At 41.8% G+C, this 27,308-nt stretch overlaps 1 protein-coding gene across 8 annotated transcripts in view; it reads right to left on the bottom strand.

Moving 5' to 3' along the window:
- The window catches only part of STXBP6 (syntaxin binding protein 6), a 118,417-nt gene extending 93,409 nt beyond the window's left edge, over nt 1-25,008 (bottom strand). For 2 of the 8 annotated variants that reach the window (XR_012650746.1, XM_075030355.1), the window contains exon 1: nt 24,670-24,806. The gene's annotated coding sequence lies outside the window, so the exon portion shown is untranslated. Of the gene's footprint in view, nt 1-2,540; nt 2,563-9,902; nt 10,035-14,007; nt 14,225-24,661 lie in introns of those variants that run through there. The other 6 variants (XM_075030359.1, XM_075030362.1, XM_075030356.1 and 3 more) reach the window with 6 other exon arrangements.
- Between the last annotated feature and the right edge of the window lie 2,300 nt (nt 25,009-27,308).

The following is a 27,308-nucleotide window of genomic DNA, read 5'->3' as shown; positions in this document are numbered from 1 at the left end:
TGCCAATGCTTGAACAGCTTATTTAGGAAAAAGAAAACACTGCCTTCCCAATAAAAATTTAATTTCCCAGTTATGATCTGTAAAAATGTATAACTTTCAAATATTCAGGTTTCTGGCTTGAAAATTTAATTCCATAGATCTTATGCAGCAAAAACTATTATTATTTGTTTCTTGTGACATAAAATTAAACTAAGGCCAAAGTACAGTTTATTAACAGATAATCAAATTGAAAGAAATAACTTTCAGCACTGTTCAGTTTGACATCAAAGGTTAAAACAGTAGAGTGATTTCATTCAGACAGCTTTGTTAACTAAGTTTTTAAAAGTCTTTCTCACTGCATACTTGAATAAAATTAGTGGAGTTACACTAACTTAAGAGAAGTAACCATTACATGATGTTTGCGACTTCCCCCAGTAAATAAAACATTTATTTTCGTCTACCCCTAAAATGCACAGAATCCCAGTATCAACCAGTTCAATAGAGACATATTTACTTATGATGCACACTTGTGTTCTCCTCCCCCACCCTCTGTTATAACCATATCCTCCTTTGCACGTGGCTCCTTGTTTTCTAAGACAGTGCTTCCTCCTTCCTATCCGGTTTCTTTTGTAACACTACTCTAAGGTGTATCTAATTTGCATCCCAGTGATGAAAACCTGGCACTTCAAAGCATTAATGGAAGCTAAGTACCCATACCTTAGTGAAATCCATGGAACTGGAAACCAGCTCCAAATACACAGTCATAAACCCCTCACTTCAAATTATTTTATTTACGCTCAAATATATTACATTTCACTTGTGTTTAAGGGGCTCTCTGGTCTTCATTCAATGCCCTAGGTACTGTTCAAAACTGCAGAAGAAAGCTCTCTCTCACAGCTTTCAAACCAAATGCAAGAAGAGACATGCATCCATGCAGCTGAAATGTTAACAACCTGGAAAAACCCTATGGCAATTAACCAACAAATGTATGCCTTTACTCATCTGAGCTACAGAGGTAGCCCAAACTAAGAGTAATAGCTCTGAGAAACAGATTACTTTGAGCTGATGATGTAAGAGTTTAGTACCACTGTACGCTGCATGTAACTAGTTCCTTAATAAAACTGTATGCTTATTTTGATATGAGAAATACAACCCCAAAAAACCACTATAATTACCACCTCCCTACCATCCTTGATTTTCTACTTTTGCAGCAAAGCAATCAACATGCAACGGTTAAATTCAGGTCTATTAAGGGCATTGTCAGCTATCTGACAAAGATACAAAAGTATAGAACATAACAGCTACAGGTCAGTTATATCATACTAAGTTCAATACACAACAGGTCCCTCAGTTGGTCACTGCCTGATAGCCAGAAAACTGCTGGGTTTAAAGAAGTGATTTTGTCACATTCCCATCGCATTCTTCCCAATAAGTTTGAGATTAATCTAGTTTCAGAGTAATATTAGAATTATCTCACTTTTTGTCTACCTTCTACCTTAAATAACGTAAATCAGCAAGCAAGTTTCTCCCAAATGGAACAGGTGGTTGTGGTATATCAGAGAAAATACTCTCACAAAACCCGTTTGCTTTACACAGCACCCATAAAAAGGTAAATATATAGCACTACTAACTTCATTTATTTATGTATGGCCAAGAGCAAAAACCAGGTTGTCTTATGCCACAAAATAAAAATAGCATGCAAAAACTCTCAGACTTTTTGTTGCTGCTGTAAACCATACGATCTTTGGCACATCAATTACATGAACAAAGGTTTTCACATACTAATTGTTATTCAGCATAAAGGAGAAAGAAAAGACATAGATGGAGAAGGGAATAGTGGAAGTAATCCTCTTTTCTCGGCCAAGGTTTAAATGTAGACTACAATTCTCCAAGAAGATATCTGCAAACAAGTGATGACAAGCTGTTATCTCCATGACATTCAATCTGACCAAAAAAGAAAATACTACATTGAAAGTATCAGCAGGGGTACAAGAGTACAAATATTAAAGTTGTACAGCACCTCTTACTGTTATAGAAAAGAAATTCACAAGAAGCATGTCAAAGAAATAGCTAGTCAAATTTTTTAAAAGTTAAGTTTTATGTTGTCAAAAATGATTGCCAGTACATTCATGATCTTTCTGTGCTAGCAAATAGCCTCAGTCCAGCCTTCTACTCATCTGACAACCACCAGTGCTTCCGCTATGTTTTTTCTTCAAAAAAATCCCTCGTATTTAAATAGGCATTTTAAACTGCTCTATTTTAGAGCGAATACCTTGTATAGGTTTTGTCAGGACCCTGACAGGTCTTAACAGCCCCCCCCCCGCGCTCCCCCCTCCCTGCCCACAGCCCAGGCCGCCACGCCAGCCCCCGGGGCCGCCAGCCCCTGCCCCAGTGACACCCAGCAGGGCCGCCCTCCCTCCAGCTCCCCACCGCCCTGCCCACCCACGGGCTTCACCGAGCCAGGCCCACCCACGGGCCCATACCCTGGCCTGGCCTCGGCCCGTCCCTACAGCCCTGTCTAACTACAGTTCCCCTCTATGGGCCTGATCCTGCCCCCTCACCTGCCGGCGGGCTGATGTCCTGGCCTGGCCTCAGCTTGTCCTCATCCCCAGGGAGGTGCCCAGTGCCTCGGGCTGGGGCTACCCCCCGCCACCGGCTGCAAGCCCCAGAGTGCCCCTGCCACTCCTGGTGCCCTGGCCACTGGGAGCCACTAACCCACAGGGTGCCTGGGCAAGTTTAACCCACGTGAGAAACAAAAGAGCGACTGAAAACCATCAGCAACTGTTTGCGCAAGGAAGATCAACAAAGAGACTGAGTAAATGTGTTTAAGCAGCAAGCAGGATCCAAAGCCCGTACTGACTCAAGCTTTTTGCTATCACACAGTTAGTCCAAATCTCACTGTGACAGGGAAAGGGAAAAACAAAGGAATCGAGCAAACAAAATTGATTTTTACTTGCTTTCAGGAGGTTCTAAATAACGGACTGCAGACCATGAGAGAGACTACCATGGAAGCTACCAGTAAAGGATAGCCGACCTGTGAGAGCAGAGAAGCACAAGAAGGAAACGGTTAGAAACACCTAACCATTGCTTGCACACAGCAGTTATCTCCAGTTCAGCAGGACTAGGCAGCCTGAACTGGTTTTCTTTTTCAAAGAAAAGGTAATCATGCAAGAGACTGCCCAGCACAGGAGCTCAGCAGCGGGAAGGAAGACAGCACACATCTGAAAGCTATACAACCGAATCAAAAACTTTGTGCTTATTTGTGGTTAGCAAGGGCAGCGAGGACTTCAGAACTGCAGATGGAGATCTTCAGAGGGAGGGCTGCAAAACTTCTGCAGAATGACAGAAGCAGCCCGATTTGACTTTGACCTAGAAAGGCTACACCATCTCCCTTAGTCACCATGCCTCCTGTAGGCAAGCCTAAACACACAGAGCTGAAGTGACTAATGATGTTCTTCAAAACACTCACCAGCATCGCAAGAACATACTTAGTCCTTCTGACAAACTCTGAGCTGAGCTTTAGTGGAAAAGAAAAATGATACGAGCAATTCTAGTCTAATAAGCACACATTAAAAAATTTGTTCGGTGACATTGGCAAGAATCCAAATGAGACAGGAGGCAAAGGACCTGCCAAGCATTGCCAGTTCTTCCACCCTAAGTCAAGACGAAGGGATAACCACTTTAACAACAGTACGATAATTAGAGAGCCCAACACATCATACCCGTGTCAATAAAAATTCCTTCTTATTCAAACACAATAGTTCATGCATAATAGAAGTAACTGCTCAGACTGCAACTGATCCTTATCAATATTTATCAACATCCTGGGGGTATAATCCTGTTCTAGTGAGAAGACAAATGGAACAGGCCAGAAAGGAGAATTATGCACAAAATGGTCTTGCTCCACAGTTCAATATGGTTCCCTCTCCATACAGGTCAGCAACAGGCAGCCTTCTGAATGTCAGGGAGACTCTAGTCCGTAAATTTGAAGAAATTAAAGAAATAAATAAATCTTTGAACCTATAAGCATGCCTGTACAGAAAGAAAAAAAAGCTCAAAGAGCTAGCATTGTTGTTGTATAAGCAAACCAGCAAAATCAACATTTTAAATCAGATTTTTGAGCAATTTGTGCAATTGTTCAGAGAGTTAAAACCATTTCACAGATCACTAGTATGTGTAACTATCGATAAGACATTGGCCACAAACCTTAGTAGTTTAATTAATTCTACCTCTCAAAATGCTGACTATATATTAAGTAAGAGACTGCAACTTCTCCCGGAATAATTACAAGAAATTTTGAGGTCATATTTCATAATAACCCTTGGTGAATTTCAAAGGTTTCATTATTTCCCACAGGTTTTCTCCACTTTTGTTCAGTGGACGTATGAAATGAGAATAACTGCCCATTGTAAACAAGCACTGCTATACCCACTTATTGATAAACTGATTCTTCTCAGCCTTCTCTGTTGTATAAGGAGGCAACATTTTGAGATACAAAACGGAAAACAGCAATAAAACATAAACTACCACCGCTGCCAGGCAAACTACCAGTTCAGAATTACCGATAGTAGAAGAACACCAGAAACAATGGATCAACTTATTTCTGGGGACGGGACTAGATAGTGGGGAAGTTTTCGTTCTGAAAGAAGTTCAATTCATATTGAAACTCGAAAAATAGATCTGGAAAGCATTTCAAAAGATCCAGTCCCTCAAAGGGACAGCTCCACCACACATTTACAACAGCTATTCCTCTAAGCAGTTTTTAATGCCACCCCAAGGTAACCTCCTTCTAGAGGTATTTTTCCCCCAGGAGATGAAACCAGGAAATGTCATTCCTAAATCTGTCTAAACAAGAGGAAACTCGTCACTTCATGCACATGAGATATTAAAAATTAAAAAAAAAGGGAACAAGTCATTCCTTGGCTTGTTTTAATATCCTTTAATCCTACTTACTACTAATGTCATTTATACCACTCAAGCCTCAGCTGCTTCTGCAGAATAGTTCAAACCCACAAACATTGCCAAAGTGCATAAGTATCTTTAAAAGTAGTAATAAAAGTAGTAATCTGACTTTTAAAACCAGAAACTATTGTCCCTGTGTTGATGTAAATTAGTCTTAACAGCATTAGAATATACAGCTCAATCTTCTAAACCCAAATTTAAAAACAAAAAGATTTAAGAGCTTTCTGTTTAGTAATTGATACTCTTGTCATCTAGCATTTGACAGATCAAAGTGCTAGACATCTGTCCATCCAAAAGATGACCATTTATTTGTACTAGTTTCAGAACATACAGCTCATGCTTGACAAACACTCGTCCTGTTTGCACCACACTTAAATTACATCGCTCCATCAAGCATTCCTCCATTACATGAGCATTCTGTATTACACAGCAGGTTCATGCCCATGCTTGTGACACATAAGCATGAGGTAATTGCAGTGCTTATGCATAGTATAAATGTATGCAAGACTCATAAGTCACATGCATCCAAGCTAGAGTAGCTCAGCACTTCAGCAGCAAGCAGTAGATGATATGCTGTAGGAACTATAAAAGGTGATGCTGACAAGCGTTGTTAAGACAGACTTCCTTGCAGCTGCTAAAGATATCCCACAAACCCATTACAAGCAGTGCAAGGGGATTAATGCAATCTACGAGCAGTTGGACAAAGTTGCTATTCATAAGTGTCTATTTAGAAGTGGATTTGAAAACTGTTATTTATACTGAAGTTGTTATTTTCACTTAACGAAAAATCCACAATGACAGCCATCAAGCATCCAAAAGGAGGAGACCAGAGACGTGGTGTGGTGGGTTGACCCTGGCTGGATGCCAGGTGCCCAAAGCTGTTCTATCATTCCTCCCTCCTCAGCTGGACAGGGGAGAGAAAATATAACAAAGGGCTCATGGGTTGAGATAAGGACAGGAGAGATCACTCACCAATTACTGTCAGAGGCAAAACAGACTCAGCTTGGGAAAAATTAACTCAATTTATTGCCAATCAACCAGAGTAGGGTAATGAGAAATAAACCCAAATCTCAGAACACCTTCCCTCCACCCCTGCCTTCTTCCCAGGCACAGCTTCACTCCCGGATTCTCTACCTACCCCCCAGCGGCAGAGAGGGATGGGGAATGGGGTTTACAGTCAGTTCATCACACGTTATTTCTGCCACTTCATCCTCTCCTCAGGGGCAGGACTCATCACACTCTTCCCCTGCTCCAGCATGGGGTCCCTCCCACGGGAGACAGTCCTCCACGAACTGCTCCAACATGGGTCCTTCCCACGGGCTGCAGCTCTTCACTAACTCTTCCAGCATGGGTCCTTTACACGGTGTGCAGTCCTTCAGGAGCACACTGCTCCAGCGTGGGTCCCCCACGGGGTCACAAGTCCTGCCAGCAAACCTGCTCCATGGGCTCCTCTCTCCACAGATCCGCAGGTCCTGCCAGGAGCCTGCTCCAGCACGGGATTCCCATGGAGTCACAGCCATCTTCGGCAGCATCCACCTGCTCCAGCGTGGGGTCCTCCCCGGGCTGCAGGTGGATATCTGCTCCACCGTGGACCTCCCTGGGCTGCAGGGGGACAGCCTGCCTCACCAGGGTCTTCCCCATGGGCTGCAGGGGAATCTCCGCTCCGGTGCCTGGAGCATCTCCTCCCCCTCCTTCTTCACTGACCTGGGGGTCTGCAGGGTTGTTTCTCTTACATGTTCTCACTCCTCTCTCCGGCTGCCATTTCTGTCTGCCCCAGCAACACTTTTTCCTTCTTAAATATGTTATCACAGAGGCGCTAGCACTGTTGCTGATGGGCTCGGCCTTGGCCAGCGGTGGGTCCGTCTTAGAGCCGGCTGGCATTGGCTCTGTCGGACACAGGGGAAGCTTCCAGCAGCTTCTCACAGAAGCCATCCCTGTAACCCCCCCGACTACCAAAACCTTGCCACACAAAGCCAATACACGTGGTTAGGGCATACTCACAAAGAGAGGTTAGGTGAAACATTTAATGAATCTGGTCACTCTCTAGTAACAGTTGAAATCGAATAAAAAAAACTAAGACTCCAACTAATTAAATTTTTCCTTATGGTTATTAATTTCTTCAAACACAAATTACATGTATTCCTTCAGTTACAAAGTTTCTGTCCTGTAGCAAGCAAGTTCCAGATAGAAACAGCCAGTCTTCCTTCCTTTCCAAAATTAGGCTTAGACTGAACAGAATTTCTGGAATGATGAAACATGCTTACTAAGCATTGCCGAAAGAGAAACAGCCATGTAATAGTCCATGTAACTTCCTTTCAGTTTCTTACGAATTACTGAATATGTGAATTATTTACCTTGAAAAACAGCAAAGGAAATTGATTAAAAAGCATCCTTAAATTTTATGAAAAAGCAAGGTGCCAGTTACCACCTTCTAGCAAAACCACACAAAACAAAAAGGCCATCTATGAGCAGAGAGCACATCTCTTCCTTTAAGCTGAAGAACAAAAAGATGTTACGGACTTCACTGACAAACAGTAACATTTTAGGTTATCAAGTGGTTTAATAATACAACCAAAGTGCTCAAAAAAAAAAAAAAAAAAAAGAAAAATGGAAAGGTTAAAATAATTAGTGGCAATTCTGCTCCAAGCAAACAAACAGATGCAAACTGAAAACACACTGAAAGAAAACACTAGATTTGGAAGTTCATGATGTTCATAATTAAGATCTTTGTGCCGTCCCACATCATCTTCCCTCTTCCCATTTTTATTCTGACAGCATTTCCACATATGATGACAGAGGGATTACATGGTTTGTCTCCGATATACCCATGCTATTAAACAAAACAAAAAAAAAAAAAAAAAAAAGAGGAAAAAAAGAAAACCCATATGCAAAGGCCAGACTTCCAAGCTGTTCTCACTTTGGCATAGTGCCGGTATCCATAGAGGAAGATTCCCTTTCTCCTCCTGCTCTATTTCAAAATGGCCTTTGATTACCTTCATAAACTTGTTTTGTCAAATTGGAAATATCTAGGAACATTGCTATGGCCACTGGTGGAAAATGGTAGGCAAATGGACCTTCTTCAGCTACTCTGAAACTAGGATACGGAAAATAATGCAGAAAAGAGGATCCTTTCTGTTTCCAGAAGACAATGTAAAGTATCTGCACTACCAATGAAGTCTAGAGTAGCTCATAGAAATAATCTGCATTAGGCAACCAGCACTGGCATTACACAAACTTCAGGATTATATGAATATTATTCTTTTAAAAGTTAAACAATCAGGAGCTCAAATCACTGAACAGGATTGATGGCTACCTACTTGCAGATTAAAAAACCTGCTTGCAATGAAGCTTTCAGTTGCCTTAAGAGATTGCATTTTTAGAGAACCATTTCCTGGCAATCTCACCGTTACACACATTAACAGAAGATCTCAGAAATCTTCTATGAGAGGAACCACCACCTCCAGCTCAAAAGGAAAAAAAAAAAAAAAACAAAACCATGCAACTAACTTTATCAATATAGCCATAATCCTAGTGCCTGCCAGGAACTGTCTCTTAGAAGTTACTGCAACTTTTTATTATGCAGTTTAAGAAAAAAATTTGTCTCCATGCTAAATCCACACCAACATCCTTTATTTTTTAACATTATGATGATAATCCAGACACAAAGGAAGATACTGCTTTTTTTTCATTACAGTACTGCATTCTATTCACGACCTCTACTCCAACTCAGCTGAGCAGTAACTCCTGCCCTGTGCTTACTGTTTCGATATACTTGAGGAATACCCTGAGTAATTCAAATCTCCAAATTTCATTCCACAACCTGAACAGAAGAGATAATGATCTTAGCTGATATAGGAGGTTAAATCATTTATCAGATTCCCCAATTTATGGATCTTCAGTACGTAACTTTTTTAAGTGTGGGGGCAGCACTCTGCAGGTGGTATAGAAGAAAAGGATTTAGGAGCAAAGCATATTGAATCTGAATGCCATAACCTTGGAACATTACTCACTCTGATCCACGCAAGTCTGCATTTATTGGTGTTTTGGGTGTGCTCCCTGAAGGAGAAGAGGTAACAGAGAAGTGACCAACTGCCACTTCTTACATAACTTTAGTTCCAAAAAAAATGATTAAACTAACCATATCTTTGAGTCTATTTCTTCCAATTCAAATATATTAGTAGACTGCATTTTTGAATAATTCATAAAACAAGTCCATTTTGTTTGAAGAACAGTGTTTTGATGAGAGCGCAATCTAGGACAGTTCTACAGTTTTAATAAAATGCCATCATTGCTATTACTCAACAATACACTTTCAAAGAGAACAGTAATTACCTTATTTTCCTTACCTTTATTGAAGGAGAGGGGGCAGGGGGAAACCTACAACACTGCAATCACATAATTGAAGTTGGTGGTACAATCCTGGTATAGCTTCAAAATATGAATAGAGGGGGGGTAGGTGAAAGGGAGAACAAAGGCCCCATGTGAAACAAACACCCACAATCTCTTCAAATTACCTGAGTTTCATAAACAAACTTACATGGTTCTACCTCTTTAGGGGCTTTTAAATCACTGCACAGTTTACCTGAAATCAACAGGCTGTTCTGGCTAATACTGCTGTCCTCAATGATGATGATATCAGATGAATTTCATCTTCTCTTCAAGTCCGTATAATTATTTTTTTTTTCATTCTTGTATTTGTTGACACCCCAAACAGATTAAGAGTAGACTTCAGCCATACTTCCTGGCTACACCAGTACTCTGCCAGCAGATTACAGGATTTTTTCATACAATGCTCTAAAACCCAGTCAGCATGAACTCTGAAGCTCTCACAGGAACGTTGCCCAATTCTCTCCTCCCTTGTACTGCAAAGACAATGCTAGCTATGTTTCACATGCAGAGAGAAAGGACTAGGTCCTTCAAACACCACCAGGTTTTCTCCACCTTCTGTTAGGAGGACTCACCCTTCTCAGGATCTAATTTTCCAGTAGTGAAGAAGCCAGCTCATACAGCTATGTTCACACTGAGTAGACGTGCTTTCAGCGTACCAGCACATTTGGTGCCTTATAAGTTTACTCTGATACCTGTGAGCTTGCCTAAAATAAAGGAAAAATGTTTGCTGAGCATTCAAACATATGCGGTATTCCTTCTAGCTTTTGCAAGTACATTAACTGCTTCAAGGTACTTGACACCCAGTAAGCCCAAAGTACAAACACCTGGGGATGGCATACATGGAAACTCAAATTGCTACTCACCTTATAATTGCCACAAGTTCCTGCTCTTCTACTCTAAAAGCAGGTAGCCTTGTTAAATAAACTATGTAAATCGGATTCAAGATCAAACTTAAATGTTTACCGTCCTTTAGTTGTCTTTGCTGCTACACAATAGAATTTTTTACTGCTCTGTTGCCTTCTCACAACTGCAATAAGAACAATTCAGATCTAGTATTTCCTCATACACAGCTCTAGAGCTGTCTTCACCAGAAACACAATTCTCTCCTCTGTTCATTTGTGAAAGGAAAGAAAAATGGTTTAACTCGGGGGTTTTCAGCCCTGTTACAATACAGTGGGAAGCACAGAGAGCTGCGAGAATGTACGCTGAAGTCAAAATGAAAATATTTTTAAACAGATTTTCATCAACTAGAATCTTGTCCTAGAATTGTTAAAATCTTATTCAGAGTACTGTTATTAATATTCTTTTGTCATCAGTACTCTTCACTGCAATGTGCATGCCATTCTACACCTTGTCAAACATCAAAGTTTTGTACATTTTTGCTGGTAGCTTAAGACTTTTTTCTTTCTTTAAAGTCTTCTCCTTTTAATATTAAACTTTCACACTAATCATGCTGTAACCTGAGGGGGCATCCTGCTGCAACTACAGTCTTTTTAACCACTTGTACCCAAGGGAAATTTGGTGAAGGGAGGGAACAGGAGATAAAACAAAAGAAAGGCAATCCAAGTACATGATGCCAGGATAAGGAGAAGGAAAATTGAGGAGGAAAGAAGGAAAGGAAGGGAAGTCCTATTAATTTTCATATGAAGACAAGTGTGCAACAAGGACAGGACAGACCACAAGAAAGGGAGAAATTTCTTCCTCCAAGAGGAATAAAATCCCTAACTGTCATACATTCAATGGAGAGCCAGGATCCTGTTCTATACATAAGTATCTTTAAAGTTAATGATGTTCTGTGCTCATTATGTTCAATAACCGGATAAATCCCTGAGAGAGATCTTCAGGACAGGTAGTTAAAGCCTTACAGATAATTATTCATATTTAACAGCTCTTCCAGTAGCTCTCCCATTATGCAAGAAGGATTTAGCCATGCATTTCATCACAGATGTTATCACTAACATATTACACACAGTATAAAAAAAAAAAGCTAAGAAATCCAAACAAACAAAAAATTATCCATACCCCATGAAGATAATAAGGTAGATCCATTTGATTTTGCACACATTTGCTTTGCAAATAACATTTTCATCCCTATTCTGCTAAGGATAGGTCATTACATTCCACCACAGCACTAACTTTCTGCGATTTGAATATGGCAAGTTTTAGTCTTTAAAACAAACCACCTAGCTTACAGAATTCTTCCATCTTCATCAACACCTCAGGTCAAGGCAGGACCCACATTCCTCACTACAATTTCACAACTGATTCCCAAGCCACAGCAAAAAAATCCCATAAACTCAAAGGTTTGAATTCAAGCCTGGGCAGATATAAGAGATATTGATTTTTTTTTTCTTTTAATAGGATGTTTATGTGCAATGCAGATGTACAGTATGTATTTAAGGAGTGATGCTGAGCCAAAATATAAACAGACTATATGCAGCATAACAGGTAGAGCGAGGCCACCAATGAATCACAACACATACAGATAGGCAAAGAAGTTTCAAAAAAGAGAACCACTAAACATCATCCTTAAAAGGGTCTGATGACAGTGGGTACATGCACATATCTACATATGCTTTCTTCTGGTCATTCTCCACTACAGTAGCTGAACCTAGCTTTCCACAAGTTCAGATGTTTTCATCAAGATTCCAATAGCACCAAATGCTTTTTAAAAAGTGGGATTCTATCAGGATTGCAGTACTTAAAAATCTTTGTTATTCCTGTTTATATGTTAGAAAGGTTTCAAAGAAGAAAAACAGGAGTCAACTAAATTTTCAAAGTTAATTCTCCCCAGAGCATTTTGGGAGAAAAAAAAGCTTAGAATTTTTTTTTCCTTAAAAAAAATCCAGAAACCCCATGTTACTCCATTTGCCTGAAGAAAGAAACAAGCGTTTCATTTGCAAAGTATACATGTCTTAAGGGCTACAGGGTCTATTACTATTTGAGAACCTTCTGTCTCTCAAAGAAAATTTCATACAGGAAGTATTGCAAGAAGAGACAAGCAACCCTGGAAAAATCAGCATCTATAATGCAAGAGCCATGACTGTAGGCACACAGCATGTTACAAATCCTGTTCTCATAACTTCTTAAAAGGCTTTCATTTCATTTTTACAAGGATAACAATTTGTCAAAAGATACATCACTATGAGAGCTGCTTCTAAATCCACATGAGAGAGAGATTTTGAGATTGAGAAGGACAGAGTTAAGTGCATTCTGTGCTTTTAGCTACTATGCCTAGTGACGTTTCATTCTTTCTTCAAAGAGCAATCTTTTGTATGGCCATCTGCACAGCAAGCGAAGAAAGCAAGAGAAGTTTTTCAAATAAGGATGATATCAGAAAAGTGTGGGTATAGCCCTAATAGCCAGATGCATACTTTGAATTCTTTGCAACTCATTATTTTTAGTTGCTCACTCAGCTTGACAATTCTAACATCATTTATATACTTGAGAAAGACTATTTGCTTACTGTAGGAAAGAACAATTTCCTAGGAACCCCAAAGAGAACTGAAACATTTCCATCTGGAATCAAGCAAGGATCTACTGCTAACAAACTTTCCAAAAGTATTCCAAGAAAAGCTTTTTTTTTCCTCAGCTGTCCATTCAGTCCAAAGACACACAAAAAAAGTATGTATTCTATCAATACAGCAGACTAATCAATAAATCATTTATCAGGATTCATATTATCAATCCAAAATATAATACTGCTCAGATCGCTTCCATTCTAAGGTCTTCTGTATAGTGGTAATAAAATGAAGCTCTGCAAACAGACCATTGGTTTTATTCATCTTCATATTCTACATAAGAGCAGATTTTTACAGATACCTGAAGTTAAGACAATTCATATTTGATTTAAGTCCCACTTTCCAAACTAATATCAAACAAAAAAATGCACATTATGGATATGCAAAGATACAAGTTCATCTCTTAAAAAGCAGAGGTCTCAGATATAGATAAATGTCTAATTAATTTACAAATTATATATACTGAAGTTAACCCTTAAAAAATAATTTTAAAGCAGCTCAAGGGAAAATTCAGAAGTATGATGGAGATATTACCAGTATTTAAAGTGCTCAGACTTTTTAGAACAAGGAAAAACACCAACCAGAAGAAGTAGCCCTTCAATGTCCTGTACCTTGTTATACAGATAAACCTACGCTGAAATCAATTACTCATTTCAATGAAAGATTAAAAGATAACAGATCTATTTCTCTTGCCTTTGAACGTACATTGCTCCAGTTTTAAGCTTCATTACATAGAGAATATTCTGCACAGTATTAAAATATATATATTAGACTTGACAGCACCCTACTCTGAAGCAAACTACCCACCACGGCAAATTTGTCTTTTTCTTATTTTTAGTGACCATTCAGCACTGGTGTGGCATTGGCTTCTTTTGCTCCACTATACCATAAAGAGCAAACATTTAGTTACCCATCCTAATATACTTCCAGGGCCCTCCTCCCTCCAGTCAACCCCTTATTCTATGCACACTTTTTCCAGCTTTTCGTTTTAGGATTTTCTGGAACAAGTTATCCAGCTCTGCTAATTTATAAGCATTTATTCCTAACAGCTATTATTTACTCAATGTGTGTGAAATATTTCACATCCTGTCAGAGTGTAATAACATCATCCGGAAAGACCCAGAACATATCGCAGTGGCATTTACAGAACACTTACCTTTTATCCCTTATCATCAGTAACTTCATTGTTTCATTTAAAGTATGCAACTCTCACAAGAGCGATAAAGGAAACTTTGTGAAAGGGAAGAAAAATGGAAAGTAGAGAGAAATGGAAGCTAGAAAGGAAACGTCACATCTTACTCTCCCCAGAAGATACCTTGTTTTCAAATTAAGCTGGAAGAGTCTGATTATTTAGATAAGGAAACAAGAAAATGAGGAAAGGGGAGAACTAACCTGTCAATGAAGGAAATCAATCTCTGGTCAAAATTTTTTGTCCAAAGGTGCAGAAGTTAATGTTTAAGGTGAGGCATGACAGGAAATACACACCTATTAAGTCCCTTAAGAAATCCCAGGGGACTGCTAAATAAGGTTTGAAAGAGAGCAACCTGATGATTAAAGACACATACAAAGGACAACAAGAAATTATGAGAAATGCTGAAAGAACAGACAAAATTACAAAAGGCAGAAAATATAGAGTGAGATTAGACAGAGTAACGCACAGCTGAGACCAGGTCATGGGAACAATCCTTATCCAAGGAGGACAGCTGAACCAGTGCTACTGGTTCATTAATCAGATGAACAGCTCCAACAGCTTCCACACCTCAACGTTAAGACAGCTACTCGTTGCACCTCTGTTTCACTGGCACTGAAGTCTCACTTCTTCTTGTCTCAGACATGTTTATAGGGGGACTGCTGCACTTTCTGGAAATCCTATAATATCTCTTTCCCATTTTCAGAAGAGTTTATTCAGAATAGCTTATTATAATACATTATGTCATAGTTTGGGTTCCACTTTTCTGATCCCTACTACCCCTCTCCCCAGAGTAGCTCACTGAATGAAATATAAAGGATTTTTCTCCTACTGCCAGCAAAATTATGTATTTACCCCCCTTTCAGAAGAACAAGGTTCCCTTTCAAAGCCGTAATAGACATAAAATGTCACCTCTCTCTCATACCACCCTTTCGGAAGGTAGGGTATGTTGAAATGATAAGGCAAAAATGAACATGAGCACTTACATCAAAAGCTGGGCATGTCGTAAAGTTCAGACAAGCCTATGTTGTAAGAACATGAAATAAATCCACACCGTGGAGACAACATACAGAAAAATAACCCTGGATTTACTGCTTTGTCACCAGCAGGAAGTGAGCAAATGCACTCCTGTAACTCTGGCTACCAAACCGGGTCCCTACGAAACACCCAGACACTACACCTTCACATGGGTGGCTTTTATTGCTCCACCTGTGAAAATTCATTTCCTTCTGGTGCAGAGACAGGGTACATGCACAAACTATGTCAGACTACAGAGCAAGACACAACTGATGCACAAGGAAAGAGGCAGAAAATGTAATAGTTCATAGACATCATTGCCTATTTTACTCTAAAAACCCTAAGTAACTGGTTTGTTATAAACTGGAAAGGAGAAGAAGTTTGTGTTACCAATTGGGCAAGATTATCCATGACATAAATCCACAAATTCAAATACCAAGGGACTTCAAATGCATACTGAGTTGATTTCAAGTCTTTTACGGAATTGCTTAAAAGATAAAAATAAAGTCTGACACACTGGCAATCTATAAAAATAGAAAGATGCATTATTATCACAGTTTTACTACTGAAGTATAACATGACCTTCAACAATTCACTTCAGGCCATTTACTTCAGCAGCAAGTGAGGGTTCACCACACCCAGCTCACAGATGTACGGGAGAGCTCAGCATCTGACAAGCATTTGTGGGACCTCAGGTGCTAGTTGCTGCTGAACACCAGGTCGGTGCTTCAGGGTTGCACAGCTGCGGTCCTCAGCCCGATCACTTCTCTGAGAGGGGGCTGTAAGGAAGCTTCACTTAGCCATCAAAGCGGTACCTGGGTTACCAGCAAAGACAACTCGTTCCTGCACTTTTCCCGGTAACTAAATGGAATACGAAGAACAAATACCAAACCATACACAGTTAGCTTTTGAATGAATATCAAGACTACTTTCACAAACAAAAATGAGCCAATATTTAAAGTAACTCCAAGGTTTCAGATAAGTAATTCAAAGACATCAGCTATTACCGTTTGAAACAAGCACCTAATCACAAGCTATTTCAGCATCTTGACTATACACTGCTTCACAAGCTTCCATAGGGGACAAATATGAAATAAACAAGTGTCCAATACTACTGGAGAATTCCCAGTTTTATTTACCCAAACATCCAGAAAAACAATAAACTAGTGGCAGGGAAGAGGAAGCAGAGTTGCAAACATGTTCTTACCATCCCCCTAAGAGCAATGCAGAAGCACTGTTACTGCACTCTAAGGACAACAGGATCAAGCCTTACCTCAGCCCAGACCTGCAAACTCTCATGCGTAAGCAGTCATTTCTATAAGAAGAATGAATTAGAAGACTTATACACAAGTACCTAGAAGTAGGATTGGACACGCAGGCATCTGGAACCACGAAAAAGGAGTTTACAAGGTCCATCATAGGCACTTATTCTCCCACACCAAAACATAGCACTGTCTCTTTCACAATAACCACCAAAAAAAGCAGTTTTATTTGACATGACAAAGTCCAATATGTATGTGTGTGTATACATATTATGTATAATATATATACACATACATACACATTTTTTCTTTTATGGAAAAAAGTAAACAGAATCAGGACACTTCTTAGCTGACAGACATTATCTTTGAAGTTTTCTTTTTAGGAGGTTAAGACGCATGATTTTTAAAGAAAAAAAAAAATTAAAAGCTACCAGTCTAAAATATTTTAACTGCACACTTCTTGTCCCCTGAAATGAAACATTGTCTAGCAACTGACCAGAACCTGAAACTGGTCGTCTTTTATGTAATTCGTCTGAGGATCTGAAGGTGTCCTACACATAGCTCACATCTACTAGATTCCTTAATCAAGGTATAGGCATTTTGGATTCTTAACCCTTTAAGGGCTGGCATATTAATCTTCTGTTATATAAGGGCTTTGAGTTAAAATATCATCTCAGACACCCAGGTTTTATTTTAAGACGTTAAATGTCATATCTGAGGTCCCATTAAGGCATTAAAGTAAGTTACAGGTCCCAACTTCGTCCTGAGAAATTTCACAGATTAATGAATTCTCTTACCTTCACAAAGCTTTCTCAAGAGCCACACCCATGCAACTGATCCCCTGGGCTGAGGACAAGAACCTTCCACAATTCAGTATTACCTTGGTAAGTTGGGTCATGCAGGGACGGTGGTGTGCCAAGATGTGTAAATGGGACGTAACCCAACAGACATACCTAGATTCACCTAACGTGGTACAGTCACAAAATTGTATTGCCTTATTCCCGACTCACATAAAAGCTATTTCTGTTCATGCTTTTTAATACTGCTTACTGAAGTAATGCCATTACTATTTTGTGAAACACTACAATGCTCTGATTCATGCCCTCAGGGCTTCAAACTCTTTCCACTGACTGACAGGAAGTGTGGACACCTCGGGTCAGGGGACAATCAGGTCCCTGAAGCAGACAGCGTCAGCTCACAAGAGTCAAGGCAAGGCCTGACATAAAAGACTCTAGTTTTAAGCCCAGACTGAACAACAAATGCAATTTGTGTCTAACTGCAGGTTAATTAACAGCTTTGTAAGATACAACCAATCACCATAAGAAAAATCCTTAATCTTAGATTTGGGTATTTCAAGAACAGACTACATACTCTAACTATAGCCTTAGCATCTGAGAAACGTACATCACCTAGTCCCATAGTTACATAATAAAGGAATGTCTGAAACCTACCTAAATACATAGGAGACGGAAAAGTAAAGCAACTCCGCGGGAAAAAGCATGCCTAGCTGCTCTGTTCAAGTCCCAATGAAGTCAACTACAGACTTTTCTTTAATTTCCATAGAAGTTAAATTAAGTCAGACTCTTCAAAAACCACACTTCAATGATGAATTTCTGTATGCGTATTTCAGGCCCTGGTAAACTGAAAGTGATCTGAATACCCTACCTTAAAGCAACCTCAGTCTGCTACTGTAACACAGCCAAACTAGTTTGTCATCCAGAAAAATTATTAAAAACATGTAACTATTCAGTCTTGGTTACATTTTTCAAATACAGAACATACTACATTACCAGCGATGTGGGAAGCATCCAGCACTTCACGTGCTGTTGAACCATTCTTTGCTCCTCTGACAGTCACTTCTGAACAGCTACAAATGCATACAGGCTGCAGCAAAAGCTATGTTTTCAAAATTTAAATGAACAAATGTCACATGATTTCAATTCTGTCAAGTTGGAGTTTTACTAAAACCAGCCAAGAATAATCCTTCCCCAAACAACATACTGAAAGTGTGTTTATACTGAAACTGAACTTCTGTACTGATCAAGACAAAAATAAATAGTTTGGGGACAATTTAAGATGGCTCAGAAAAACATCCGTTAGGAAAATTTCAGGTCTAGTAACCAAGAACTCCATTCCACCTGTGAATGCCTGACCTCACTCAGCTGTCTGCTTATAAAACAAAGGGCAAAGAACAAAACAAAGCCTCTCAACTAGTGAACATCTACATTTACAAGCAGCTATTTCCTTTCTACATCTCCCAAAACAAACAAAAAAGCTAATCTTAACTTAGCTTTTCTCCTAAAGAGAAGGTGTGATAGAACTGAAAAAGGGGACCTCCAGAGGTTCCATCCAAGCTCAGCTGTTCTGTGATTCTGTGATCTTCTCGGGTTTTGTATTTTAGAGTCAGATTGTTTTGTTCAGGCAATCACTTTGGTGTACATATAGATTTTAAAATGACAGAACTAAGTTGTCAATTCTGAGTTTCAACACCTTCCTTTAAATCTGTCCTTAAGAGACTACGGGCAGCTGAATACAAGTTATTCTGTTGGTCTTTCACAGTACAAAGACATCAGGCACTTTTTTTGTCTCTCTGAATCTCATAACATGCATTCAGTTAATAAAAGCGGCAAAGGCCACAGGTGCAGAGCCCATCTGCAGTGGCTGCCTATCAGCAAGGAACTGATGGCCACCAGGAAGCCAGTAAGAAGTCCGTTTGCATTGCCAGGCACAAGTGGAGCACATGTCCTCTGAGCATCAATCCCTTCTCCGGTGCATGCTGCCTGAAAGACTAAGGCCCCAATACGGAGTCCTACAGAATACCAAAGCATGTGCTGTTAGAGGGTAGAGTTGACTGTTAACCTACAGTGGACAAACTCCCACCCCACAAAACTAACTGGAATGTTTATATTATTGAAGTCACAAAGGTGCTAACAGACTCGTCACTAACCTCTGGGCATATCAGAACATTGGGACGCTTTTTATTACAGTGTCAGGAACCTGCCATACAAGCTCAAGAAAATAAATGAACTAACAGGAACTCACTCTGGGTAATACTCATCTGTCAATAATTAATCATATATAGAAAGAAAGAATATGATCAAAGAGGATGACCTGAACATTGTGTCTCTTTCAATGAAGAGAGACGGTTGTTATGCTCAGATAATGGCCCACAAAGGCAAACAATTCAAGAGTAAGCTTACGAACATCCTAGAACTTCTATTAATTACCAAGAGGGAGTTTCCAAGTGTGGATTGCATATGGCCAAGTGTTTGTTCTTCCCCTCCTCCAAAATACACGAGCAAGCGGCAAGGTAGAAATAGAATTTAAATACTTTCCAATTTTGCACTTCAACAATGCTGAAAAAAATTGTAGGCAAACTTAGGGAATTAATGGTTTGGTCCTGTGAACCAGTAATTGTAAGATACAAGAGTGTTTTCTAAAACAACCTGCATGCATAGCACAGAATTGCCTATGAAAAGGAGACCCACACCCAAAAGGTATAAGCAACAAACTTGTTGGCCAGCACAGCTACCAAGAAGAAATTTTAAGTATTTATAAGCTCTTTTTTGCAGATGAATTGTGGGCAAGTACAAATTTTATAAAAGTTACATTTCCAATTTTACCCTATGGTGATGCTTCAAGCAAAAGGAATTGCTTCCACAGCAGCACAGCTTTATTCATGATTTAACCAGGTTTATTTTGGTTCAGTTTAGCTGGAGTAGGTTAACTTCTTATACTGAAACCTAATTCAAAACAAGTTTATTATTTATTACTGATACGGGTTTAACTCAACTAGTCCACGCAGAGACAAGACAAACTGAACCTACCCAGAAAGCTGTTTTGCAGTCTCTTCATCTGAAGTGTTTTATACAGATACATATAATTTGGTGGTTTCCCCCATTATTACACATCTGGCTGTAATTACACCACATGAGTTTTATGCTACTTGGAAACTTCACAGATAAAAATCACATGCAATCTCTAAGAAAAGATAATGAAGGGAAAGCATCTGAAGTTTCCCACACAAGAAAGTCAAGGCAGGGAAGTAAAACAAAACAAAACAAAAAACCCACCACCCCCAAAAAAGGCTCTTGGAGCTGGCACTGCTCTCCTGCCTACAGCAAGACTAGAACAAAGTTTAAAGGGCAAGAAAGAAAAAGTTCAGCTTTTAGTGCTGGACTTTAATCCGTATCAGCTCATGACAGTAAAAGTTTTAATAACTCATGTTCATAACCATTGGTAAGAATTCTGCACCACTGAGCTATCTTAAATGCTCATAAATGCTCCTGTTTTATTAAGGAAATCAAAATGTTACAGGTCAGAAATGTCTAGATTTTTTCCTTTGGGGCTACTGTCATTGCACTAACTGTAATCTATACTAAAAGTCAGAAGCTCACAACATTAAACACACACATATATAAACCTAGGTTTTGCAAGCATCAGAAATCCAATATAAGTGCTATCTTGTAAAGCACAGAGCCCACCCTTCCAGGAACATTACAGTCCAAACTGCTCCCAGACCTGCAGCACTCCAGCACAGCCAGGAATCCTTTCCCAACACTATCTACCAAAGAAAAATTATGAAAGGGAAAGAAGGAACACATGATATTATTGAGCTAACCCACAGTCATACAATCCCATTTGCAAAGGAATTAGTATCTTTTATACTTATGACAAAGAAGCCCCATGGCATTGTCTGTGTCGAAGACCTCAGGTGCAGAGGATGTCTGCCTAAGCTTAAGATGGAAAAAAACGCACTTTAATGTTCAACTATGAGCTCCAGAGTGTCACAATGAACAACACATGCCAAAAAGTCAGGTGGGCCTCCAGCAAATGCATACTGGAGAAAGAAAAGGGACTACCAGAAAAAGATTTTTCAGGATGGAGGGAGGGCACTGGCAGTTTTGAAAGAGCTTGAATACAATGATTTTGTAAAATGGTCTGGTCTCTTTTGTCCCCTCAATTACCCAGTGAGTACATTTCACGACTTTATTTCTGCTATATATAGCCTCAGAAATGCATTTGCTTCCTGAGAAACCATCATTCATTTCTGTGATAGCAGCTTACTCAGAGGAGGGGAGAAAAAAAAAAAAAAAAAGGGCAGTAAGAGGCAATGTCCTTCCCCCCACCTCCCCTAAAAGCAGAGTTCCCCCCTTCACATCACAATCTAAATGTTAAATGACATCATTTGGGCAGGAAAACCAATAGTCCTGTCTCTTGTTAACATATTTCTTGGTTTGAATTGTTGTTAGTATTTTGCTCTCCTTTTCTACAAGTTTGAGAAATTTCTCTGGGATACAGAAAAAACAGGTTTAGCTGTTCCCTATTAAAGATTTGTATAACCAAGGAATGCTACACAAGAAGCAACAGGTGATGTTTATTAGCACTGATACTAGTGTGTGCGTCCTGACTCTGAAGAACAGTCAAACCAACAGCCTAAATTTAAACACGCTTCTATACAGTTAACACAGCACTGCCTGCTGCAGTCATATGCAAAAGTGTATTAATGAATTCACTGGCATATCTGGCTACAATACAAATTAATGCCAAGGCTTTTTAGTTCATCCATTTTTCAAATCCCCAACATCACTAGAGACTGCCAATCAAGGACTAAGCAAATTGAGTGTTCTCGTGAAGGACTTGATTTGTCTCTGTACACACATTAGCGATAGCATTCCTGTTTGGTTAAAAACAGGAGGAAACAATTTGCCTTACCATCACATTATCCAAACACAGCCTTCCAAAACTGTGATTAAAACACTTTGTACAACCTTGGCAATGTTAACTTACCAGCTGTACACTGGAAAGGAACATTAAGTTACAAAGGAAGAAAAGAGAAAGAACAAATGCACTATCATTTAGACAGCATACCTCCCCCCAAAACAGACCAACAGCTACTATTTTCCAGAGTCAGCATTTCACAGATCTTATTCATAATAAAACAGAAGTCATCTTATCCCATACCATTTTAAAAAACTGCATTTTTTTAAAAAAGGTATTTTTAAGTTCTCCAAAATGTACACTTTAATCTACTAACAACAGTACAAACACAAGAAGTATCTATTGATTAATTCATCTTATTGAAGAAGTGAACTTCCAGTGTAAGTAGCCTGGACTAGCATAATGAAAAAATATTCAACTAGGCAGGGAAAAAAATACCAAAACCCTTCATACTGAGGATTTTATAAATAGCTTATTTTTATATTATCCTCTCCATCTAAAAATCCCACATGCACACAAAGGTGAGGTGATCTGAATATAGACCTAGAAGAAAAAACACAGAATATTTCTCTTTGGGCCTTCTTTAGCACACGTCATTGTGTCATCATCACACTTCCCTGACTTCAGATGTTCAGATTCAGACCACATATAGAGGGACACTCAGAAACTTGAAGATAAATGAAATGGAAACGCGAAATCAACAGAAGCAAGTTAACAGCAGCTTCCATCACCACAGCAAACACTCTTACTCAGGGGTAAAACACCCCTTACTTTCCATTGCACAATTCTTCACAGACCTTTTTCCACCTGGAAATTCCTACACCTGGAGAAGCTGTCACAAAATGGTGACTGGTCTAACTTCCAAAAGAGTGCTTTCACTCCACTCTAGAAATGTCATGGTATTTTTTATTTTCATTGATTTATCTCAGTGCATCTTTAAAAGTGCCATCCAACTTTTAAGGCATATTCTTAAAGAAAATCAAGAGTATGGACAAGGGAAATTAGTGTGGCATGACTACACCATAACCGTATTCCCCCAGGCAGAAAGGCCCTAAACCACTTAACTGAAAGAGACCTTTTTCAAGTAATTTATCAAGCAGAGTACCATCAACCCCACAGGGGATCATTCTTCCTAGGGGCAAGAAACTGTAAAATTATATTTCACAGAGGGTGGGGGAAAAAAAATCCCAACTCACCGTTATGATTGTTCACACCCATAAACTACCACAAGTATTTCTTTTGTATTCATTACTTCAAAAAACACCACGTTTGGAGTTTTTAAAGCCCCATTAAAATAGCTAACCACACTTACAGAAAAATTCAGGAGTTAAAGGGTGCTTCGGAGCTACAGATGTGGAAGAGAAACCTGTGACTTGCTAACTCAACGCGTCACCAGCAAGGTACAACTTCCCTGCCCTCTGCTTATTCCTCTCTTAAAAAAGAGACCGCAGGTCAGAGGCCTCCTCTACAGTTAGATGCTGAAGCTTTGATCAGATATCATAATCAAAAGAGAATCAAGTTACCACATTACCATGTTCCAGCATTTCAGGATGGAAAAGGATAAGGTCCTGTCTGCCTCAGCAACGTTAAGTACAGAGGGATGCCAGATGATCCCCATCACATGAGCAACAACTCTTAAAACTCTTAAGAGAGGCATCATGGGTCTGTGGAGCCTGTTCAAGCAATGAAAAGCAGTAACACTAGTTCTGACTCACAAAAGGAAAACAGCCAAGCTGAACACATCCTAAAAGACTGCTTATATTTAGAGAAAGATAGAGGGATTTGCAAAGTGATGCAATTCCTAAGACATAAACTCCTCGGTTTGAACTTCAGACTTCAGCAGCATCGCTGCAACACGAGAGGATAAAGAAGACAGATGTTGTAAGTTTTACTCTCCCGTTAGCAAACCTAGTTCAAACAGAAGGCAGGGAGGGCTGCGGTGGCCGTTTCAGCAGACCGTCAAGGTTACTCCTAACACATTGTGTGGGAAGGAGACCACCAGATCCGCTTAACGTTTGCTGGCCCGTTTTCCGCTGCTCCTCACCACCCGGAGGACCTCCCCAGGAGGAACGACGGGGCAACGAGCACCGCCGGGCTGCACCAGCGGCTCCCGCCTGCGCCCAGGCTTTGGGGCCGGTGCCAGAGCGAAGCCTCCCGCTACGGGAGGGGGGGGCTGCAGGGCCGGGACCCGCCCCGCCGCCCCGCTCCGACGGCGGGGGAAGGAGGGCTGCGCTGCCAGACGCACCGCTCGCCTCAGCCCAGCCTCCCGGCGGACGGCGCTCCGCGCCCGCGGAGCTCGGCGGGCTCCGGCCGCGCAGCCCGGGAACGGCCGCCTCCCCTCGAGGGCGCAGACCCGGCCGCCTCGGCCCGGCCCCCCCCCCGGGGCGGCCAGGGCGCTCCCGGCGCCGGGGTCGAGGTCGAGGCGGGGGACGCCACTGTGGAGTTAACCGCGAACTCGCTGCCCCGCTTCCTCAGAGCGCTCCTCCCGCGGCCGCCGTGGCAGCCGGCGGCCCCAACGGGGCGGGCGCGGCTCCGCCACCGAGGGAGCCGGTGGGCACAGCCCTCCCCGCCCGCCCCACGGCGACCGCGACCCGCAGCACGGGGGCTGCCGCCCGCCACACCTACCTACCTCCCCGCCGGCTCGGCTCGGCTCGGCGCCTCTCCTCGCCTCTCCTCACCGCAGCGGCGCTGGCGCTGGCGCGGGGACCCGCGCGGGGTGCGGTGCCGTTCTGTGCCGTGCCCCGCGGCGGCGGCCGCCGCGCTGCCAGCGCCGAGGCGTGAGGGCGGCCCCACGTGCGCCGGCTGCGCCAATCGGGGCCGCCCGCGGGCCGCCCCCCGCCCCCGCCGCCGCCGCCGTCCCGGGCCGCCCGCGGACCGGCGGCGGGGCGAAGCGAAGCGGTGGCGGCAGCCGCCAGGGCAGGAAGCTGGTTTGGGAGGCGGGAGGAAATCAGCGCGGTTTGGGGTGGCTGGAGGGGAGGGAACAGAGAGACCCCGAGCGCTGCTGATGGCGGGCCGGCCGCCGCTTCCGCGCCCGCGGGGCCGCCGCGCAGCCGGACCGGCGGCCGCGCCGCACGGTGAGAGCGCACGGCGGCGGCCGGGGCAAGGGGGGGGGGCCGCGGGGGCCGGATTCCGCCGCGCCGCCGGGAGCGGGCGCTGGGCGGGCGGGGGCGCCCGGGTGGAAAGAGTTCAGGCGGGCAAACCTCCCGGTGAATTTACGAAGCGTCCTTCGGGCTCCGGCGTGAGCTTTGCCGCGCTAAACGTGCCGAGGAAAGCAGAAACGCGTTCACGCCCTGCCACGGAAAGCCCGCCGCGTGGGAGCCGGGTCTGGCTCTTCCAAAGGGCCCGAAGGTTCCGCGGCGCAGGCGGGCGGCCGGCGGGACAGCCGGGGCCGGCAGGTGCGGGGCCGGGCGCGTCAGCCCCCCGTGGGCTTCCCCGAAGGCGTCACCTTCTGCCAAAGCGTCAGGCTTCAAGTAATTAGTAACAGGGCTGTTAATCCGCGCTCCGGGGGTGAGGCGGGCAGCAGGTTCTGCTCGGGCCCTTTGTGCTTGGGGCACTGGCGGGATGTCCGGCTCTGCGCCACACTGCTGGAGCTGCTGGAGCTTCGCTGGGGCGATACCGGCAGTGCCAGGCTTGAGAACAGCGAGGTGGTTAGAAAATAAACATTCCTAACACAGCAAAATATTTTGGTACTTTCTTTTACAGCGTTGGATTTGTATACGCTGCGGTTTTGTACGATCGTCAACGTGAATCGTAGTTAGTACATTTTCCGCCAGTTAATGGAAATGTGAAAGTTGATGGTTTGCTCGGCGTGGGCGTGTTCTGATCCCTTCATTTAATCTAATGGTTGTTGATGTTACGCAGCGGCAGTTGTTCGCTACCGCCTCAGTTTTTCAGCCCATTGCGCTCGGTTGTATTGCTGCGCCTTTAGATCTCTCTTAAAAATGCTCTGAAATCCATTCAGTGACTCATATTAGTTTCAATAAATTTTGCATGGGTGTCGTGGAAACAGGCCAATCCACTTCTGTTGGAGGCAACAGCCTCCCACAAATGCCTTGCTGCCTCCCCATCTCATATATATAGAAGTTCGGCCCCCAGTGGCCTTCAGTTTTCCCTATATATTAAAATTAAGTTTCCAACAGATAGATCCCTTTTTTGTGCGAGGCTAGTTGCCCGTAGAGTTGAATGTCTCCAGCATCCATGGACTTCTGGCCAGATGCAGAGCCATGAAAAGAAAAAGGAATAGAGGCCGCAGTTCTGAAAGGCAAAGCTGGAAACAAGGTTACTTTTTTCTGAGTAATCTGAGCCTTGAGACCTTCAAAAAGTTCATCACCACCTTTTTTAGAAAGATAATCTTGGGAACATCCAGATATGTGATCCATTTTTATCTACTATCTAAATACCAAGTCTTTTTAAATGTCATTTTCTAACTTCTCTGCAACCATACACACTAGTAACACTGAAGCTGAGATGGTCATTTATTTGCCTGATTCCAGAAACCAAGAAGAAAAATGCATTCAGGAACAGTAAAAAATTACACTTTTAAGCCCTGCAACCCTTTATCCCTTATTTCTTCTTTTAGTTCTAGTGTATTTTGGTGGGGTTTCATTTTTTTGGTTTTTTTCAGGGTCTTTTTTTTTTTCTCCTTTTTTCCCCCTGTAGGTTCTCCGAAGGCAATATATTTCAGATAAGTATAGAACTTGAAGTCCAGCTTTTGTTTTTATAGCTACCCAAACCTTTCAAATGTGTCTCATCTTTGCTTCCATCATCTTTTGAAGGGATAGTATTTAATTTTGGTAAGTCGATTGTTGCTACTAGAAATGCTAAATTATAGTGGTGGACTTTGGTTTATATTTAAGCATATAGCCTGTCATTTACAATGACTTGTACCGTTCTTGTAAAATGTCTTCTTCAGTGTCCTTGGTCTTGTCAGGCTGAGTGGCATGCTTGTGCTCAGCCCTTGTTCTACAACTGGATAAATTTATTATTTAGACAGCGCACCAAAACTGTCTGGCAGACTTCAGCCTTCATGCCAAAAGGGTCTAGGCAAGCAAGTGGGTTTACACATGTAAGTAGCCATAAACAACACAAAAAAGATGTGTCAGTCAACCATGATTTGAGTGCCTAAGAGTTCTGACAAGTAATATCTGCTGGATTTAAATGAATAAATTTGAGAGATTAATGCCCATAGCAGTATGCCAGAGTCCTTCCCAGAACTTACCGTCTTCATAGTAGAACAGGACATGTTTGTGTCTCTCCTACCCCAATCCA

The sequence above is a fragment of the Buteo buteo genome, chromosome 6 (assembly GCF_964188355.1).
Source record: "Buteo buteo chromosome 6, bButBut1.hap1.1, whole genome shotgun sequence".
NCBI lineage: Eukaryota > Metazoa > Chordata > Aves > Accipitriformes > Accipitridae > Buteo > Buteo buteo.
Note: the sequence above shows the minus strand (reverse complement) of the source record. Positions and strands in the feature narration are given on the sequence as shown.